This window comes from Heteronotia binoei, chromosome 1 (assembly GCF_032191835.1).
Source record: "Heteronotia binoei isolate CCM8104 ecotype False Entrance Well chromosome 1, APGP_CSIRO_Hbin_v1, whole genome shotgun sequence".
Lineage (NCBI taxonomy): Eukaryota > Metazoa > Chordata > Lepidosauria > Squamata > Gekkonidae > Heteronotia > Heteronotia binoei.
Window position 1 is genome coordinate 89,201,770 of NC_083223.1, and position 17,053 is coordinate 89,218,822.

At 40.8% G+C, this 17,053-nt stretch overlaps 1 long non-coding RNA gene across 1 annotated transcript in view; it reads left to right on the forward strand.

The window, feature by feature from the left end:
* Positions 1-279: 279 nt before the first annotated feature.
* LOC132570610 (uncharacterized) overlaps positions 280-17,053 on the forward strand; it is a 336,632-nt gene continuing 319,858 nt past the window's right edge. Inside the window, exon 1 of the long non-coding RNA XR_009555334.1 lies at positions 280-449. This is a non-coding gene — a long non-coding RNA (uncharacterized LOC132570610). The remainder of the gene's footprint in view (positions 450-17,053) is intronic.

Below are 17,053 nucleotides of genomic sequence, written 5' to 3' on the forward strand. Positions count from 1 at the left end.
ATTTTCTTTCTCTCTTCTGCATGACGAAGCTAAAATATCCGTCAGGCAATTTTAGATAGCTGGTTTAGGCACAATCGGAGGACGGGCTGGGGAAATGACACTCCATCAAGGGTCTTCATCGTAAAGCTTTAGGTTTCTTCCATCCCCCCGCCGCCCCCGTGATTAAAGTTCTCCAGGATGAAGGAACTGGGAAGGGAGTCCATAACCGAGCAGCAACAGCCTGCAGCGGACCAGATGTGCAGGACTTTGGATGATCTTTAACAGTTATTTTGAAAAGAATCAACACGGGAAACACGTCGCCACAAAAGCTTCAAGTAGCAGATCCGTTTTGTTTATTTAACATGGCAGCGGAACCGCTGTACCCTCTGAGGAGCAACATGCTGTGTGCACTGAATTGGATTTAGGAGAAAAAGGAGATGAGGTTCTTTGGTACCGCACAGAGATCAAAGGTAAGGGACCTGTTTCAGTATTCATGTTGCTTTTGAATATGGGCGGAATGCTTAGAGGGCAGGGAGCCAGACCAGACGTGCCTTAGAGATGTTTCATGAAAGGCAGAAGTTAATATCCGCTGTTCTTGTGTACAGTTTGTAAGGATGACTTTGTGCGAGAATTATTTAATGCTGTTTCTTTTCCAAAATGGATCTTTAAAGGAAGCTGAGTTTCTCCAGTGACATCATACGTGGTGTGCTAAAAACGAATGTGCCATGACTTATACCGTTGTAACTTGTCTGAAATGGTTGGTAGTGTTGTGGATTCTACTTTAAATATTAGAAATCTTGTTAAATGCTAAGGATTTTCAGTGCATAGAACAAAAGCTGAAAATGGTGTATAATTAAGTACAGTATTTAGCCAGGCTGTTTTGAAGCCCGAGAATAAGGTAATAAATTTTATTGTACTAATCAGACTCAAGATGTTCTCTGTGTTAATTGGGTTAAAAATTGCAGTACTTATTAGAAATTCTAATTTCACAATGCAGCACTGACAATAAGCTCAGCCAGTGAATTATTCACATCTTTAATTTGCTCACTTAATGACAGTGTGCTGTAATCAGAGTGCAGAGAAGGCTTCCTATGCATTATGTATGATGCTCAGGACTTAAATGCAGGACATTATGAAGCTCTCAGTGGTTCGGTAATTAGTTTTCCAGGAGGCAGGGCTTAGATATTCACTGATAAAGTTCTGCTGTTAAGAATTATCAGGGCTGTGACAGAAACTAACAAAACCAGCAAAATTCAGAATGCAAGCCAAGAGCCAAGTTTCTTTTGCAGACACTTTGGCTAAATGTTTTAAAATCAAGGGGGGGGGGGGATGGAGGAACAGGAAAAACTGTGGAGAAGGAAGTTTCATCCAGCTTTTTACTTCTTGATGAAATTAACAGCTGCTTTTTAAGCTTGATGTATGTGTGCTTCAGAAAAACAACAACAACTTGGGTATCTCTGGTGTGTGTGTGTTTTACCCCACCCCATTAATAAAATAAACTGGTTTTGAAACTTTCCTACAATTTCAACAGATGTTTGCCAAGGGGCAAGTATATGTTGTTTCAGAAGCACAAGTATAAAGAATGTGACTGGTTCTCATTAAGCCTGTGAAACCAGGGTTGCTAATTGACCAAAAAAACAACAACCCAAAAACTCCCGCACTTGGTAAGCAACTAACTTAAAAGATTGTTCTCCCAGAAAAATCAGTATGAACCAAAACTACCTATCTCTGACTATTCTTTATCTTGGGGAAGAGTGAATGAAGAAGTTGATTGTTAATCTGTTATGACTTAGCTCAACTTTGACTTTGAAGGCCAAACTAGAAGTTACATAGAAGACAAGAGCAAAAGTCCTGATTGGTTGGTTGCATTTTTTACAAAAATGCAGCCGTAAGAATCTGTGAATTTCATTGGTTGAAAAGCAGTGGGACAGAGGTAAGTCTTCATGTATTTCGAGGAATAGTGGGGGTAAAAGGGCGTCCTCTCCACCTAGACCAAGGGTGACCAAACTTGCTTAATGTAAGAGCCATGTAGAATAAATGTCAGGTGCAATGCTCCCTCTAAGCTGTGGAATCTTGTGAGCAAAAATTCTACTTCATGAACTACTGGCATTAAAGTTCTGAGCAGGCTTTGGCTACTGTGTAAATTCGTTTGCTCTGGGGCCATCCTTCCTGAGCTAAGACAAAAATGTGTGAGCCAGAGGCAAAATGTGAGCTAACTCACACTAACTCAGCTTAGTGGGAACATTGAGCTGCAAGACATGAATCTCAGATATTTGAGAGCTGAGAGAAAGGGAGGAAGGAAGGAAATAGATGGGGGAGAGGGGGAGAGGTGAAAAGGAGGCAACTTTAACTTTAAATGTATTTTCCAAACCACCAGTTGGCTTGGATAAGTGATTTTAAAAAAGAAATGCTTTTCCCAGGTCATCAGATGGGGCAGTGAGGGCTTCAAGAGCCGCACAATATGTGTGAAAGAGTCACATGTCGCCCTGAGCCTGCTTTGGCAGGGAGGGCGGGGTATAAATTAAAAATTTATTATTATTATTATTATTATTATTATTATTATTATTACACGTGACTCCCAAGCCACAGTTTGGTCACCGCTGACCTAGACAGTATATATTACATACATCTTCCATATAATGGAGGTTTTTGGCTCTGACATTTCAAATATGTACATACCTCTAGAAGTGTGTGTGTTTGTTTATATGTAAGTTATGTCAAAGTCAATGAGAATGTAAGGGGTGAGCAGAAGATCCCATGTAAGTATATTTTCAAGTGGGCTTAGTAGTGGGAATAGAGAGTAATGCTACTTGGGTAATCTTTGCAGATATGAAGGACAACTTATTTCAATAACTTTGAAAATTATCCACATAGCACTTCTATGCTGTATATAGACATGTCAATAGACTTAGAACTGTCAAATGCTGTTTAGGATTCCAGTGCCAGTATATAGAGTTATACCTTGTTGCAAACTTCCACTATTATTATTACTAAAAACAGTAGTAGAGTCTGATGTTGAAATTAAAGTTAGGAAAATTGTGATGTTAGAAAAAACAATGAGAGGCCTAAAACCCTGTTAGTTTGAAAAACACACACGCACACAAATTAGGACTAAAGATTGCTAGGTGTTAGGATTCTAAGTTTTTATTCCTAGCCAAGGGCACTTTGCAGTTTTCCACTGGGAACTTGGCAGTTTTATATTTCAGTGATAAAAGGCTCTTATAATTCTTTATGTTGTACATTTGAACTGCTTGTCAGATTTATATATTAAATTGGCATAGAAACCAACTTCTTTATTTGGAGAGGGTTCTGTACAAGTGATTCGAAAAGTGAAGATTCCATTTTTTTATTTCTAGGTGCATGAATAAAATATTGCTTTACAAATATATTCTGAGGCTATTATCCACAGATGATGCATTCATGTTAAAGCACTTTCTCATGCTCATGGGTGCTTTTGAGTATCTTCCACTTCTAGGTATGCTTCTGGCATGGACACCCTGTAATCTTATACAGGTACATAAGCATTTGCCATCAAGTTGCAACCTTCATACAACAATCTCTGCAACGGGCTTTCAAGGCAAGTGGTTTTCCATTGCCTTCCTCTGCAGAGAGTTCCTTGGTGGTACCCCATCCAAGTACTGACCCTGCTTAGCTATCAAGATCTGATGAGACCAAGCTATACTATGCCACTTTCTCACCTTCCCATGATCTTAGGAATGCCTTTATAATAGGATAGAGAGGCCCTCAGAATCTCTCCATGGATGCACACAGTTCTTGAGATCTTGCTCAGGAGTAGAGTGTTTCCTGAATGGCCTAACCATCAGTGTGAATGTGGGGAAGGGGAACAGGGAATTTCCTGTAATTGGGCCTGTTGCCTCCACTGTGGAGTGGGTTGGAGGTGTGCAAGGACAGAATTTACACATCCCTCCTGGAAGCTTTCCCCTATCCCCCTGGCCCTTGCAAGTTGGTGTTTTGGAGCATTAACACTGAGGTGACAATGATTTTTCATGTCCCCCTTTCCCCCCTTTGCTGCTCAGTTGGGTGGGAAGCTGTTAAAAAGCTTTTCAAGGGGGGATCCATAGTGTAGTTCTGCTATTTTGAAAGTAGAGATTGGCTGCATAGATGCTGCATCAGCAGGCACCTCCTTGAGCTGGACCTGTGTGTGTGTGTGTGTATGATTTCATCACTTCTGGCTCAAAGCAAAAGTATGGAAGATCTGTGCTCAGAATGAGCATGATATTGTATGGAAACTCCCCCTTCCAAAGTAGAGGGTATCCAGTGGGCCACCAGTGGCAAAAATTCATGTGCGGAAGTGCCCTCCATTTCCTGACAGTGCTTTTCTGCCAATTTCCCCCTTGTTTTGCTTCCAAGCCAAAGATAATTCCAAAGTGTTGATTCCCCCCACCCTTTTGCTGCCACTTGAAGGTTACTCCACTGCCCGTATCAAGGCCATTCTGGGTGGAAAATCTGTACCTGAATTAAAAAAAATATTAAAATGACAGGGGAGTAGTTTAAAAGGAGCTGTGTGAGGTTCAGTTTCCTGCTAGTAATTATAGGATGGGGAAGACTTGTCTTGGCAGTAGTATATATAAAAAGGATCTAGGGATCTTAGTGGACCAAACGCAGAACACAAGTCAGCAGTGTGATGCAGTAGCTAAAAAAGCCAGTGTGGTTTTGGACTGTATCAACAGAAGTATAGTGTCAAAAGAAATGATGGTATCACTTTACTCTGCTCTGGTAAGACCTTACCTGGAGTATTGTGTTCCGTTTTGGGCACCACATTTTAAGAAGGATATAGACAAGCTGGAATGGGTCCAGAGGAGGATGACAAAGATGGTCAGGGGTCTGGAGACTAAGTCCTATGAAGAAAGGTTGAAGGAGCTGGGGATGTTTAGCCTGGAGAGGAGGCAGCTGAGAGGTGATATGATCACCATCTTCAAGTACTTGAAGAGCTGTCATATAGAGGATGACACAGAGTTGTTTTCTGCTGCCCCAGAAGGTCAGACCAGAACCAGTGGGTTTAAATTAAATCAGAAGAGTTTTCGACTAAACATTAGGAAGAACTTCCTGACAGTCAGGACCAGCCCTGTCACTAGGCAAATTAGGCGATTGCCTAGGGCACCAGCTTTCTGGGGTTCCGAATTGGTTGCCAAAGTGAGTGAACATTGTGTGCACTGCCCCTGTCCAGGACTGGGCAAGGACAGCATGCATCAGGGACAGTGCAAACGGGGATGGGGATGGTGTGCACTGGCCTACTCCTACACATCAGCCCTGTGAGTTAACATTACCTAGCATATGCTCAACTCCTCTCAAAACTTCAGCATTTTTATCTCCAGTTATTGGCATCATGCAGGCTTTGAATTTTTGTCTCACTTCCTCATGTCATTTAATTTAAAGCTCTCCTCATTAGGTTTGCAAGGCTCTTACCAAACATATTTTTTCCAGCCCTCATGAGGTGCAAACAGTCTCCTGATAGAAGAGCTTCATCTTGAAGGTATAAGTCATGGTACAAAAATCTAAACCTTTCCTGATAACACCATCTACATAGCCAGTCATTTATGTGCAATATTATTTTCCTTTTTCGTAAGCCATGGCCTTTGACAGGAAGAACACAACCTGCACTCCCAGGTTCCTGTCACCTTTTTACCAGAGCCACATAGTCTTTTTTTAATGCTGCCATGGTGATTCTTATAATTGTGCTATTGATGTGATCATTTCACTCTGCATAGTTTTACCTAGTATTTCCTCATGTATGTTCCATCTGTTTGCATTCACACTGTGGATCAAGCATACAAGGAAATAAATCACACTAATAATCACACAGTCCTAAGGAAATAGCAAGAAGATTGGATAGGGACACACACAGGATAATAACACAGACAGGGCAAATAATTTGCCAGTCTCAAAGAATCCAGAAGCATGAACCAAAAGTGATGATGATAAGGGAGGGAGGGAGCAAGAAACAACCAGCGTATCTCACAATTAATGGGCCCAATATTGATCAGGTATTTGGGGGTGGCTCAAGCAGCAAAGATGGGCATACTGCAAGAGACACACCAATCTGGCCAAAAACCAGCCTTCTTATAGCCAAATTTTTGTCCAGAGGCACTGTCAGATGATTCCTGAAATCTCCCAGAGATGGCTCCCAGGAAATTTACAAAAGGATTAATTGGTGTTGATGGTTTTACCTATTGCAAGCCATTGCTAAAACAAAGAAATATGATGGGTCAATCTAGCACTAGACCCCTGACCATCTATGTATTGTGACACCAGAGCTAACACAACAGGGAAGGTCTATATGACTGGATTAAGTCTTCAGCAGCGATCTTCTTTCTGGATGTTTCATTGTGTCAGACACTTGACTAGATGGTCTGCAGGAACAGTCTTTTGTTAGGTGTGAAGACATGACAGAAAGTCTATTGTTGACCATCTTATTGTTGATCCATCTTATTGTTGACCATCTGGCTTATCCATCTCCATGGCATGTCCAGAATATGTGGGGCTCTCATCTCAACCCCATGGCGCTGGGCAGGATCAAGAATGATTGTTTTAGGACATCCCAGGAACTTGGCTTCTAGAAGGGCTGCTTTTTGGCACTGTCAGGGAAGCAGTCACAGACTGCAGGACTGGGCAGCTCTCTTGGGAAGCGCAATCTGGAGTCCTTCATTGTGGGAGAAGGTCAAACAGTCACACCAATAGTAGAAACAGGCAAGGAATTATCTGGAGCATGGCTGGAAACACTTGCTGTTCTATTTCACATAGAGTAAAATGTCCACATTGGGTAGGTACCCATGCCAAAGGCTTGAACTTTAATGAAACTAGGAGTCCAATAGAGCAGTATGTATGTAATAATAATAATTTATTTATATCCCGCCCTCCCTGCCACAGCAGGCTCAGGGCGACTCACAACATATAATAGATACATAATTACAATATAAAACATTATATCAATACAATATATAATTCATAATAGTTGCTATTTAAACCATTGTAATGTGAGATTAAGCGGTAACAGTCCATGGTAACTAAGAGTCCATAGGCCTGGCACCAAAGCCAGGAGAATCACAGTCCATTAATAGTGGGGAGGGGGTCCAGGACTAACACCCCTGATGAAATAAACCTTATCAATTGTACCCTGCAAAGGCATAAGACAATAACCCTAGCCATTTCAACTAAAGCATTGTTCATTTTAAATGGCATTTAGACCATAAAAGATTAAGATTGTTTCTCAAGCCAGATAGCCATTGATACATATTTTCATTTCAATATTTGTAAAAGTTTTAATATTGAATATTGAAGTTATACATATGCACCATGTATATCCTTTTGGTTTTTTAAATGGATTTAAATTTTCTTTCTAATGATATCTTTTCATCGTCCCCTCATGAAATAAATAGTTTTGTCCCTATTATTCAATGCCTATCTAAATGACTTGTCTGCAAAATTGAAATAATCTGATTATCACTCTCCTTTTTAAGCTAATGTTGCAATACTTGTATTGTTATATGCCAATGATACTGTCCTACTTTCCCTTACTCCTTTTGGCCTTCAGCGTTTGTTGAAATCCTTTTCTCACTATTGTATTGGGGGGAAATTGGAAATCAATAACAATAAATCTAAAATTATGATTTTTACCAAGCAACATTGACCTCCAATCTATAACTGGGAAATCAACTGACAAAAATTAGAGCAAGTTAAACAATTTCGATATTTGGGAATACTCTTTTGGTATAATCTGTCATGGAAACAGCACATAGAGGAGGCCCAGCAACTAGCTGCCCAAACGACTAATGCAATAAGTTTTTTTTTTTTCTGAGAGAGGGCAATATATACTTTTAGTAGCATTTACAGTACATAAATTGAAGGTAGGAGCCCAGTTGCTATGCAGTGCCCCAATATGATTTCTAGTTGTCATGATCAGTTCAATGTTTTCTGCCAGATTTTTTCAAAGAATTATGGGAGTCCCTCACTGCATGGCAAGAACCATACTGAGTGCTGAACTGGGCATGTGAGGCAAGGGCCTGGACATCTGCCTTTAGATTTTCGCTTAAATTAACTTTTGCCCTTCTGGGAATAATCGAACTCCATCTATTGAGGATGGATGCCTTTAAAACATCTTGGCAGAAATTGGTAACCTCCCATCTGGGCTGTCTAAGGATTTCTCTGATTATATTGATTTTCTCAGTCTTATGTGATCTCTATTAGAAATTTGATTTTGAGATGTCTTTATGCTTTGGATGAATCCAGCGCTCTATTTTAGGCCCATAGAGCTTGCTCTCCCCTCTTTCTGGGACTGGACTACTCAATATTCAGCCCAGTTTACCTTGATTTTCTGATGGTTTCTAAATATCGACAAGCATTCATGCTCACTTATTTTAACTCAATCCCAATGGCAGAACTTTCTGGTCATTTTGAGAAGGTCACATTAGCTGATAGATTTTGTAGTTGTGATACAGGGAGTCTTGCTGCCTTACTTCATTGTTTATTTGACTGTCCAAAATTTCAGAATCATATTTCCTCCCTTTTAAAGGAACTAACTAGCTTTCTAGCCCATTGTAAGCTACAGACTTTTTTGGCTGGAAGCAACCAAGATATTACCCTACTTTTTGCTGAGCCTGCTTCGGTGGGGAGGGCGGGATATAAATGTGAGAAATAAATAAATAAATAAATAAATATTTCTCTTATGTAATCAAATCTAATAGATAATTAGATCTGGATGACGATGTTTTAGCTGTTATAGGTATATCTGCTGTATTTATTGTGTATTTATTATATTTACTGTTAATATTACTGTAACTATTACTGTTACTTTCATTATTAAGCCTCTTATTGCTGCTTTGTTGTTGAAGTACTTAAGACTCGTCATAAGAGCAATAAATGAAATGAAAGGTTTTTTTCTCTATGAACTTTCTCTCCCTAAAAACCCCCCCATCTTCTTATCAAAAGCTTTTGAGCAAATTACATGAATAAAAAATAGCTACATTATAATTTATTTTTGTTTTTGTTTTGTTTTGTGTAATTTTTACTAATCAATAGCTCTTTAAAAATTTCAATGCACAAAAATCCTCACTGGAAAAATTTAGGGCAAAGTTAGATGAACAGGAACATATTTACATGGTACTTAAAATTAAGAAGGATGTGTGGCAGTTGAACACAGCGGATAAGATGGATTTCTAGAGGCAACTGTGCAACCACCAAAAAGACCCTTTCCCTAGTGGCTGTTCACTATGTGTCCTGAAGAACAAAATATGGCATGTACCAAAGGTTTTAATTCACAGGCAGGCCTTTATGGGAGCAAGCCATTTAAAACTGTTAAAGCAAATAACAGCACTTATATAATGACAGCCAGTGCAGCTGTTCAATATGAGATGTCTTCCCAATACTTTGTGTTAGGGTTGCCAGGTCCAACTCAGGAAATATCTGGGGACTTTGGGAGTGGAGCCAGGAGCAAGGTTGTGACAAACATGATTGAACTCCAAAGGGAGTTCTGGCCATCACATTTTTAAAGGGATTTCACTCCTTTTAAATGCCTCCCCTTCAATGGAAATAATGGAGGATGGGGGCACCTTTTTTGAGGGGCTCATAGAATTGGATCCCCTGGTCCAATGTTTTTGAAACTTGGGGAGTGTTTTGAGGAGAGGCACCAAATGCTATGCTGAAACTTTGGTGTCTCTACCTCAAAAAACAGCCCCCCTCCAGAGCCCCAGATACCCGCATATCAATTCTCCATTATACCCTATGTGGACCAGTCTCCACAGGGTATAATGGAGTGTCCAGTGAATATTCAATCCCATCCCCCACTTTCTGATAACCCTAAAGCTGGGGGAGGGCCTCTGAACCAGGGGATTCCATGCCTCAAGCTGGGGATTGGCAACCCTACTTCATGTCGCTATGTAGTCTCCCTGCTCTTTTGCAGTAAATGAAACTTCCAAAGAGTCTTTAAAGGAAGTGCTACTTTTAGTGTGCTGTAACAGTGGAGTTGATTTGTGCTCTGAGTGAGGATAATTGTGGTAATGTCATGCTTCACAAGGATATGTTGTAAATGGTACACCAACTAATGATAGCATGGCTTTATGTAGATTATACCCAACTACTGGTATAATTAGGAGTAGAATTCTAAAATTCTTAAAGGGCAGTCCAACAATAAAACCTAAACAAGTTAAATATCAAAGTTAAGAAGTCATGAGTGGCATCTGCTAAATAGGAAATAAACGGACTCCTAGAACCTAAGTGACCTCATCAGGGATTAGTGAACAGTCTGGTGTAGGTGTAGACCAGGAGTGGCCAACGGTAGCTCTCCAGATGTTTTTTGCCTGCAACTCCCATCAGCCCCAGCCAGCATGGCCAATGGCTAGGGCTGATGAGAGTTGTAGGCAAAAAACATCTGGAGAGCTACCGTTGGCCACCCCTGGTGTAGACAATTGTCTTAATTCTTCTGGATTCAGAAGAATTAATGTGTATTAGATAATGTGTATTAGAGAGAGCCTTCATACAATGTTGTTTATGAGCCTTGTATATACATGGAACAGGACTCTTTACCACTTCTAGCAATTAGTGCATATTTTTTTAAAAGAAACAAATACATCTGTGTTGCTTATTTTGAAAGATCCAAATAGGCAGCCATGTTGGTCTGAAGTAGTAGAACAAAATAGGAGTCAATTGCACCTTTAAGACCAACTTAGCTTATTGTGAAAGCAACTGCTATTTGGCATACTGTAATTTTGGACAAATAATATGTGTAAATAGAGAATGGATGGGACTTTCTAGTGCATCCCATTTGACAGCAGATATTCAGTAATGCACATCATGTTATAGCATTTTGTTATGATTTAAGAGACCTGCCCATTCTGCTACTGGGTGTGTTGTGTTAGTTTTTAGATTAATCCACTAGGTGTCTCTCTGTTCTTATTGTTGATTGCTTATTGTAGCACCACCTTGGTTTCCTGTAGGTGGAGGATTCTTCCCTGCTTTTTTGCATCTCCATTTCAAATTCCTGTGTCCAGATGTTCAGTATGCTCAAATATGCCACACATCTATGTATGTACATGCAAGGCAGGGTGACCCATAAGAATGGGAGGAGGAATATAGTGAACTCATCCTCTTCCCCCCCCTGCCCCATCAAGTTGCAGCCAACTAATGGCAACCCCACAGGGTATTCAAGGCAAGAGATGTTCAGAGGTGGTTTGCCCTTGCCTACCTCTGAATGGTGGTCTCTCATCCAGATACTAATCAGGGCTGACCCTGCTTAGTTTCTGAGATCTGACAAGATTAGGTTTACCTGGGTATGTTTTGTAAACTCTTGGAAAGTTGAAAATGCTAATTCCCTCCCTCAGGTTTTGGTTTTTAACTGAGTCTCAACTGCTCTCAACATTCCATACCCTCTGGATGTATTTAGTCATCCTCAAGCTGTTTTGGCTTTCTTTTCTTTTAGTTAATTTACAAAGTAATATTTTTATGCATGCCTGGGAGTATACCCTTGCCTTGTCTTTTGAATGGTCCATTTTTGCTTCTTTCATATAAGAACATAGCCACTTTACTAATGGGAGACAAATGAAACCCTGTGAGAAACTCGCAGGGAAATTCCTGTGCTCCTGCCAGGAAGAAATCAGAGGGCAGTTGGGAGGGTCAGGCACTGAGCTCTTAGCAGTGTTTGGGCTGGGTGGGAGCCCAGGTAGAAACAGACTCACTCCTGAGCATTGCCTACACTGCCACAAGATCAATTTGCAGTCTGGGGGCAGGATGGACTGCTGAGAATGTGGACTGGCCATAGAGGCCCGGGCTCCCTTCAGGCTCAGCACCCATCTTTCCTGAATGCTGCTAGCCCTCACATTTCCTTAGCTGTCTTATTCTTTTCCTTTCTGGTAGTTTTTTCCTCCATACACACATAATCATTGTAGGTGTTGCTTGGCAACTTCCAAGATGGCAGCTGAGCTCTTACGATACTCTGTCATCAAACTTCTTGTTTTTAAAAAACAAGTTTCAGGATTTTAAATCTGTCACTTTTCCCTTCAGTTTTTAAATGTTTCTGCAACACCTGAGGGTTCTCCAAGCTAGCAGAAAGATAATCTTTCTCTGTACATGGCCGTAACCTGCAGCTTTAATGCTCATGCATTTTTTCTTTGCTTTTCTGAATAGGTTGCACTGTAAGCCATAGATCACAATTCTGCATGTTTAAATGTCATTAATTAAAAATATCATGCTTTGTATTGGCTATAATTGTAGCAAATTGCTATAGGTAGAACAATATGCAAGTGGAACTTCAAGTATCCAGGTAGAACAATATGCAAGTGGAACTTCATAGATTCTCTGTTAAAAATGCAAAAATAAAACCAAATTACCCACAGAAAAAAAGCACGTAGACCCTGAAACCTTGCATATTACTTTTGAATTTTGTAATCTCCTGAAAAAGGCAAGAAAATATTGATAAATCTTGTGCGCACAAACACATTCAGATCTGTTAGATAATAATGGGAAAGGGAAATGTGAACTGAATTTGGTATTTATTTTCCTCTCTAGTAAAGCTAATGATAATTTTCAAGGCACAAGTATGGAAAGTTTATGGACCACAGGAGTTAAATGCCTCTGGATTGGGACCCTAATCTCTTTGTTCTATACCTTTCCTTATCTTTTATTGACCTCTGGCAATCTGTGCCTAGAGCAGTGGCATATGTCTTATTGGGCGTTTTCGCACTGACCTTTTACTGGCGCGACCACCCTCCTCACGCCGGCGGATCTGCAGGGATTTCGCACCAGAAGCGCCGGCGCAGCCAAAAGAGCCGGCTACTTCCGTCGCGAAACCCGCTCAAACGTTTTCCTGCTTCTTGGCGGTTTCCGTTTGAGCTGGTTTCGCGACGGAAGTTGCCGGCTCTTTTGGCTGTGCCGGCGCTTCTGGTGCGAAATCCCTGCAGATCCGCCGGCGTGAGGAGGGTGGTCGCGCCAGTAAAAGGTCAGTGCGAAATCAGCCATTGATTTTTTTTGTCCAGTTTCCATGCTTAAGGCTTGTAGAACAATGTTTTCTTGTGATACTGGGCAACATACTATGGTGCAACACTATTGGAAATAAAAACTGAATACCAAAATGGTTTCAGGAGTTGTTTTGGCTCAAGCCAATGGACTAATAGCAAGATCAATCAGTGAAATTGTCAGGCACTTGGTATAATATTTCTGTACCTACACTTGTTCCAAATAATTACACAATCAGACTTTCTGGCATTAAAAATGTGTTACCACATGGAATCCTGATTTTTAAAAAAAAAATCTGAAAGGACCCAACAGAGTCTGGCTTCACAAGCGATCTGTAGAGACGGGGATATTGGGTACATTATGTTGCTGCTAAAATATAATCAACAATTTTGCTAAAGAAGCATAAACTTACCAGCATGCAGAGGCAAGGTCTACTAATGACAAATGACAAGACGATTAGAGATCCATTGTTGCTTTCAAAGTAACCATTTCTCGACAGTAGGATGTAAGAATGAACACAAGACGGATTAATCATTCTTTAAAGTCCTACTCCCTTTTGATTTTTCCACTTATCCATTGGGTCACTTTCAGGGGTTTTTTTTTTTTAGCAGGAATGCACAGGAACACAGTTCCAGCTGGCTTAGTATCAGGGGGTGGACTAATAAGTTCCTGCTGGGCTTTTTCTACAAAAAAAGCCCATGTCACTTTAGTATTGCCATTCTATTGCGTAGAATCCCATCCAAGGTTTTTTAATGCACTATTCTGCCTTTTCTTTTCTCTTTTTGATAATGACTGAAGATAATTGTTTATATACAAAGCTGGGTGAAGCAGGTTGCTGCTGTTTGGAAATTGGATACATGTGGGTAAGGGTTGAACCTTATAAAAGGGTGATTTAGAGCTGAGAGAGGACAGGAGCTAAGGAAGGAAGAGTCTTTTGGATGAAAGCTGCTAAATATGCTTCTGTTGTCTCTGCCAAGTGATTATTATTTTTTATGTGTCCAGCCTCAGACTAATATGGCTCTCACTTCCCTCACAGGTGGCACATTGGTTAAATGACCACTGTTTGAACTCATTAGAGTAATTCTCATATTTTAAATTCCATGATCAATGACACAAATGTGGCAATAAGATAATCATGATAAATATATTGAAAGAGCCAATGAGTATGTATCATGGCAATGAATATAAGAAGCTATAAGAAGCTTTTAGATAAGATCATGTCTAGACTGAAACAGTAAGAGTACTTTCAGTTATGGATGTGAGCCAGTGCTCTTTTAATAGGCAGTGAGGTAACGGGAAAAGCAAATGTCTTCATCTTGTGCTGAATGAATGTCACTTTGCTGTTGAGATTCTCTTGGGGACCTTGTACTAGAACTCTGAGCAGTGAAGAAAAATGTAAAAGCAAGTAGCAAGTATTTGCTCAGCTGGGACAAAATGAACAGCAGCTGGGAGGCTTCATTATTTATATTACAGGTTGTAAGTCAACATATGGAGAGCCAGTGGGATATAGTGGTTGGATGATCCAATTAGGTTAAGGAAGATCCAGTTCTAGCTCCTTGCTCATCTATGAAGTTCCCTGGGTGGCTTTGAGCAAGTCACAGTCTTTAAGCCTAACCCTATTCCATCTACAGAGATGCTACCCTGAACTCCTTTGAGGAAGAAGGGGATGGAACTGCGGTAAATACAACTTTAATACTGAAAAAAATGTTGATTGGTGTTACAGTATGCATCCTTTATTAAAAATGTGAAAATGCCTTACACTGAATCAACCATTGTGCAGTCAAGGTCAGCATTGCCTAGACTGGCTATGGATCTTCAGGGCTTCATATCACTTGGTTCCTGAACCTTTAAACAAGTGATGGTGGGGTTTGAACCTGGGGCCTTCTGTACACAAAGCAGATGCTTACTACTGACTGATCCATGGCCGCTTGAAAACTGAATGACAAACAACAATCTCTTTAAATGAATGTACAAATTTAAAAATCTGATCTCTTTACTTCTTTTTTTAAAAATAAACTACAATTTTATTGAAGTTTTCGATACACGTAACAATGAACAGGAAAAGCAATCAGATATAAAGAAAAATGAAATAATATGATAGGGATAAGATAATATAAGGAATGTCTTGGTCAAACAGTTACAATGAAGTAAAATATATAAATCAATATATTACATTGATGGCCTCTAAAAAGGAAGAATATTCTTCACATTCTGCTAAACATTAAAAAAAAAGGGGGAACCAAACAGTCACGAAAAAAGGTTGGGAGGAGTTAGAATCCAGGGTTGAAAGAGAGTCTGTCAATTTATCAAGAATACATATCTCTTGTAATATGGACAGCCAGTTATGGTGAGTGGTTTAAATGATTTCCAAAAGCTAGCAATCATCATTTGAGCAGCAGCACATAGGTATTCTAGCAAACAGAGATTGGTAGGCTTAAAAGAGCATAGTCTTTACTTCTCATAATATTTTTGCTCAATTTTAGACATAGGTGTAAAAATATCAAGACTTTGGTAGAGAAATATGTCAAATATGAAAGTTGGTTTTGGATCTTTGCCTTTATGCCTTTTTTTCTCTTTATTTATTTTATTTATTTACCTTCGATTTATATCCCGCCCATTCCAAAACGGACTCAGGGATGCTGATAGTCATAATAAAACCAACATCTCAATTACAGGTATAAAATGATAAAACATAAACAATTTACAATTTAAAACAAAATATTGGTGCCATACAGATTCTTAAAGCATAGGCGGATCAGATTGTATTAGATCTTCTGTTTATCTGTTGGTGGTCCTTCTGGTGGAATTGCCCAACAGCATAGAAGCTGCAACCTTCTCCCACTAGTTACTATAGGTCTGTTTACAAAGTTCAGTTTTACAAGCCCTGTGGAATTGGGAGAGATCCCGCAGGACTGCTATGGTCTCAGGGAGAGCATTCCACAGCATTGGTGCTGCCACTGAGAAGGCCCTGGCCCATGTAGAGCCTAGTCTGGGCTCTCTTGGTCTGGGGATGGACAACAGATTTTGAGTTCCCAAATGCAGTGCTCTCTGAGGAATATATGGGGAAAGGCGGTCCCTTAGATAGACAGGTCCTCGGCCATATAGGGCTTAAAGGTCAATGCCAGCACTTTGAAATGGACTCACTACACAATAGGCAGCCAGTGCAGCTCTTTCAGCACTGGTTGAATCCCATCGAGGGAGCCCCATTAACAGCTGTGCTGCAGCATTCTGCACTAGCTGCGGTCTCCGGGTCACGGTCAAGGGCAGCCCCATGTAGAGGGCATTACAGTAGTTTATTCTCGAGGTGACTGTAGCGTGGATCGCCATTGCTAAATCTCAGTGCTCCAGAAAAGAGGCCAACTACTGTACCTGCCGCAGATGGAAAAGGTGGACTTTGCAGTGGTTGCTACCTGGGCCTCCATGGACAAGGAGGACTCCAGGAGCACTCCCATGCTCTTGACCTTCAGGGTCAGAATTAGTGGTGCCCCGTCAAAAGCCGGCAAGGGGATCTCCTTTCCTGGGCCACCATGACTCAGATAGAGATCCTCTGCCTTCGTTGGATTCAACTTCAGTTGACACAGCCTGAGGCAAGATGTCACGGCTTGTAATGCCAGGTCCAAGTTGTCTGGAGCACAGCAGGATCGGCCACTCATCAATAGATAGAGCTGGGTATCATACGCATATTAATGGCACCCCAGCCTATATCTTCTGAAATCTAGGTAAGGGGGCGCATGTAACATCGGGGACAGAACTGCCCCTTGCGGCACACCACATGTGAGTGGGTGCCTCAAGGACAATTCTTCCCCTATCACCACCCTTTGTCCCTGACCATGAAGGAAAGAGGCCAGCCATTGTAAGGCGGACCCCTGAATCCGCACGTTGGTGAGGCGGCTAGACAGTAGCTGGTGGTCAACTGTATCAAACCACTGAGCCACCTCAATCCAGATGTTACAGGAGGTTATCTATGAGGACAACCAAAACCATCTCCGTTCCGTGACCTGAACAAAAACTAGACAGGAATGGATCCAGTGTAGTGGTTAAGTATGGCAGACTCTAATATGGAAAAAACAGGTTTGATTCCCCACTCCTTCACATGCAGCCATTGACTGAC